The following is a 4,839-nucleotide window of genomic DNA, read 5'->3' as shown; positions in this document are numbered from 1 at the left end:
TGACGTGCATCCAAATTACACTGTTCATCATGATCTATCTAGGAAGTTTGGAATGCAAAACAAAATAGTTACTAATATATAATGGTCCAAGCATTATGCCTAAGCTAAAATTGACCAAAACTTCAGAAGTTCACTTTGTTGCATGTCCTGAAGAAAGATCATTAGACTCATCACCCTTCATGGATTATAACGCTCATCGCCATATAGATCATGACAATCATCGCCATAGACATCATCACCCTTGCCATAGATCACAATTCCTCCAGTACTGTTTCACATCCCTAAGAAATGATTAGACTAGTTGTAAGGGAGATGAAAATGATGTAATGTAGTTGAAATTTAATTGAGCATACAGTGAAAAACTTTAGATCTTCTAACTGACTAGTTAGCTGCTATCTAGCAGTATGACTACATATTTACCTTTTGATCCTTCACATGCAATTTTCAGGGTAACATGAATCAGCAGGAACACATACTCAAAATAATAAAGATTGAGGACTACACGTTGCTCTGTATACTACAGAAATAATATACCAATAAACCACAGTGATTTCAATTTTATAATAAGTTTGCAACAGTTCAGAACACATCATGCTTTTCGAATTACTTGTAACATTCATATAATTCCAAGCACATGACAATTTTCTAATTAACTGTATTCATCATATCTCCAGAACCCCCATGTGCTATAGTTAGACCAAGATGGCCATGTGATACAGGAAAAAAAATCCTATATGAGTTCAACAAAATTTTACCCCTCGCACCTTAATTAAGATAGATTTAGTGTAAAGAAAACAGCTAGTCCATAGATAGATATCTCAGTTATGAGCCACATCTAGGAAAATAGGGCACAAGCAGGTGCATACATTATATATATATAGTACAGTAGTACCACCTAGGCAATGTGGTAAGCTAAGAAATCAGTTAAAATAAAAAAAAAGAAGGTCCCAAAGCAAGTTATCTGTATAGCATGGTCTTCAAAGGCATTGTATGCTGGCCAAGTGGTCAGTGTGCCTCAGACACAAGATCTCAAATAAAAAAGGAAGGTCTCAAAACAAGGAAGTCGATTGACAGGGCAGTGTTCTTATCAGAAGTTCAGAACTCAATGGTAGTGATGAAGATACATGTATTTTCGCATATATGTTTCTCCATGTGCATGTTGTCTAGAACTAAATTGGCGCATAACTAGATGGGATGTATGGCTAAGAGATGATGGACCAACCTTTTCAGTTTCGTGTTGACAAACATCATCTCGTCCGCTTTCAAATATGACTTCATGTACCTAAGCTCAAAAGCATTACATTATTGCTCTTCAGATAGTCCCAACTGCCACCTGCATGATAACATAGCGTGTATAAGAACAATAAGTAAGAACCCCTGCTCTACATCATTGAGAAAGAACACACAGGACATGATGTTAACATGCCAGTGGATGCACAGCTTTAGGAACAGGAGCTAAATATTACAGAAATAATCCCTCCGTCCTAAAATAAGTGTCTCAAAGTTAGTATAACTTTATACTAATGTTAGTACAAAGTTGAGACATTTATTTTGAGACAGAGAGAGTACAAAATACTGAAAAGAAAAGCAAAAGCGAGATGAAAAAACTTACAAGTACATCTACAGACCAAAACTGAAGGAAAAAGAACAAGGAATGTACGTACTACATGAATGGAGGACCTCTTCAATGTAAATTAGTTGTCTGGCAGGGACAACTAGTTAAAGTTATACAATAGTATGAAGTATACATCCCAATCCTGATTGCACCTGCTGACACAGTGTCTCTTCTGTTATGTACTAGTCCCTCCATTCCTAAATATTTGTCTTTTAGAGATTTCAAATGGACTACCACATACGTATGTATATAGACATATTTTAGAGTGTAAATTCACTCATTTTGCTTCCTATGTAGTCACTTGTTGAAATCTTTAGAAAGACAAATATTTAGGAACGGAGGGAGTAGTCATGGGTTCAAGTCCTGGAAACAGCCTCTTACAGAAATGTAGGGAAAGGCTGCGTACTATAGACCCAAAGTGGTCGGACCCTTCCCTGGACCCTTCGCAAGCGGGAGCTACATGCACCAGGTTGCCCTTTTAGGGAGTAGTACTATAGTTCCAACTGCTGCAACTAGGTAGCCTTGATCAAACGTACATGCGTCAACACAAGCTAGCTATCTCACCTCACTGGCGCCAAATGGCTACTTACTAGTTACTAGTCAATCAAACTATCTTTCAACACATAGGCTTGACTTTATTTTCCAAACTAATAGGCTTGCCTTTGTTTTTCAGCAATCATACAAACAAAAACTATACCTAAACAGACATGCAAACAACGATGGCCATGGCCTCACTGTAGAATGTGAACCTCACCGCCATAGTAGCCCGCCATGGCACCATCTCCCCGGTATTCAACTTGAAAGATACGAGAAAATCCTGCACCTCAACCACCAGAAAACAAGCCATCCATTACAACAGCACACATACGCCACACAGATGACCTGCTCGACGAATTGCGCAAAGGAAGTGGCGACCAAACCTGGTACTGGTGGGCGAAGGCGCGAGTGAGCGTGGTCCACTCGGCAACATCAGGTGGCCACTTGGATGAGGAGGAGCTTCAAGAAAGGGCAGATGGCCGATACATGGCGTAGGAAGTGGAGGGATATAGAGCCGACGAAGAAGACCACTGCGTTCCTGAATCCTGAGGAGTGGCGTCGAGCACCTATTGGTTGGGGCGACGAGGCCAAGCCGACCAGATCCGGCAGCGTCGTGGCCGAGGGCTGCTAGATCTGAGGGCCATGAAGATCGAGATGGGAGTTGAAGGGAGCAGGTGACGTTGCTGGACCAGGGAGGGCAACGAGGGTGGAAGTGCGCAGCGCCGCAGCCGGATCGACGGGTGACGGCGGGGTTGGCGCATGGCAGCGGGGAAGCGAGAAGAGAAGATGCGGCGTGGGAGGTTTCAGAGGGAAAAGGGGCGAGGGATGGGAGGACGTGGGCACGTGGCCGATAGAAGATGGGCCATAAAATTTGGTAAGTGGCAAGAGGGAAATAGTGGCAGGGGGTGAAATGGTTCCTTTTTTTCCTTATAAGTGAAATGGTTATTGATACTACTCCCTCCGTTCGAAATTCCTCGTCGCTGAAATGGATGTATCTATAACTAAAATACATCTAGATACATCCACACGTGTGACAAGTAATTCGGAACGGAGGGAGTACCTGATAAAAGAATTTATATAAAAAATACTGTACATGCAACACATATTCAGTCGGAAAAAAATCGGAAGTAATTATTTTCAGGTTTGTCATAAAATGTAATTGTGGCAACCAAACAATGCAACTCTAAACTTGACGAAGAACTACGAAGGACAAACCAGGCACACCACATGGACCCGCCATCGTAACTTCGACTTCACGGCGATGAACAAATCGAGGCAATCCCACGGACACGTTGGAGAAGTGCCGACTACCACAAACATTGTTTTGGAGAAGTGCCGACTACCACAAACATTGTTGCGTCATTGACATTGCTCCCGCCATCATCGTTGCCACAGAAGCCTGGAAGCCACAACCTCGTCATACACGGTCCTACTTGCTGATGCCGAACTTCTAAGATGAAGTGCCCGGGAGGAATACGACACCAAAGTGTCTCCATAGTCACACAAGATCAGGGGTTTCGCCCAGAGTGGCCGTGATGGCCCAATCCGCGTGGGAGGGGTGTGACAGCAAAATAGTTATGCATACATGAAGGTCAACGATGGTCACAGCCGTCGCCATCACTCGGCACAACACAAAGCTGAGACGGGGTCTTCACCTAAGCTCCCACACCACCTCAGCCGCACATTATGCCGCATAGGCTCCGGCAAGCCAACCAACCACCACCACCGTTGAAGCTGCCACCAACAAAGAAGTCCCGAGATCCGCAGCAGCCATCAGCACCTCGCGGAGACCACCGGCGGCCAACCTCCATCACGAGGCCCGAGATCCACCAACGGTCATCTAGACGCAGAGCCGCCGGACGCAGCACGAGCCGCTATGCCCTATCGAGCACCATGACGTCAAGGAACAAAGGAGCACCGCCAGAGGCCAAGAACCAACATGGTTCCGAGCCGCAACCATACATCAGACGCGCCGACCGTGCTCTATGGAGACCAGAATTGCTGCACCGTAGCCATGGGTCTACGCACGTCAGCGTACCACATGGTCCACCGTGCCACCACATCTACACTCTGCGGCCACTGCTCTAGCTTTTGGGAAGCACGCAAGAGCACATCTGAGTGACAGCTACTTAAGCACATGGCACCGGCCGACACCGTGTATGCAACATCCGCCATCGCAACCGTCAGATCTTGGTGCTAGGACCCAAATCCTCATTGAACTAGACCGCCCCATGGCTCGCTTCGCCCGAGTAGCAGTCCCTCACTGTGCCATCGCATGACCCCACGGCGGCAGATCCATGCTACTGAGCCCCTTGTGCACCTGCACCGCCACACGACACTCCGTCGTAGCACCACAAGCCACGAAGAAACACCACGCCAGCCAGGACCAGAACCACACGTGTTGCATCAGATCTGCACCCCATGCATAGCACTAGTACCAGCCACGACTACCGACCACCCGGTAGGGACCATGCATCATCTCGGCTTCCTCGTACCCACGACGAGCCTCCTAGCTCTCCCCACTACGCCTCCGTGCCTCCTACATAGCCCCACCCAAGCTGCAGGACCACCTCGCACCGTGATGCGACCCATGTGCGGTGGGTTCGCGCCGGCCGGGCCACCCCGGATGCCCACGACTTAGCTCCTTGCGTCGGCCCCTGCGGCACCACCTCACCACGTAAGTGCGA

General features: G+C 46.7%; 1 long non-coding RNA gene across 1 annotated transcript; it reads right to left on the bottom strand.

The window, feature by feature from the left end:
• Positions 1 to 2,976, bottom strand: LOC123180805 (uncharacterized). Its single transcript, XR_006491246.1, has 4 exons — positions 2,536 to 2,976; positions 2,370 to 2,432; positions 1,223 to 1,333; positions 1 to 281 (listed from the first exon to the last, which is right to left on the bottom strand). It is a non-coding gene; the product is annotated as an uncharacterized lncRNA (long non-coding RNA).
• Positions 2,977 to 4,839: the final 1,863 nt, after the last annotated feature.

This window comes from Triticum aestivum, chromosome 1A, assembly GCF_018294505.1.
Source record: "Triticum aestivum cultivar Chinese Spring chromosome 1A, IWGSC CS RefSeq v2.1, whole genome shotgun sequence".
Lineage (NCBI taxonomy): Eukaryota > Viridiplantae > Streptophyta > Magnoliopsida > Poales > Poaceae > Triticum > Triticum aestivum.
The sequence above is the reverse complement of the archived record's forward strand: the minus strand, read 5'-3'. Positions and strand labels throughout refer to the sequence as shown.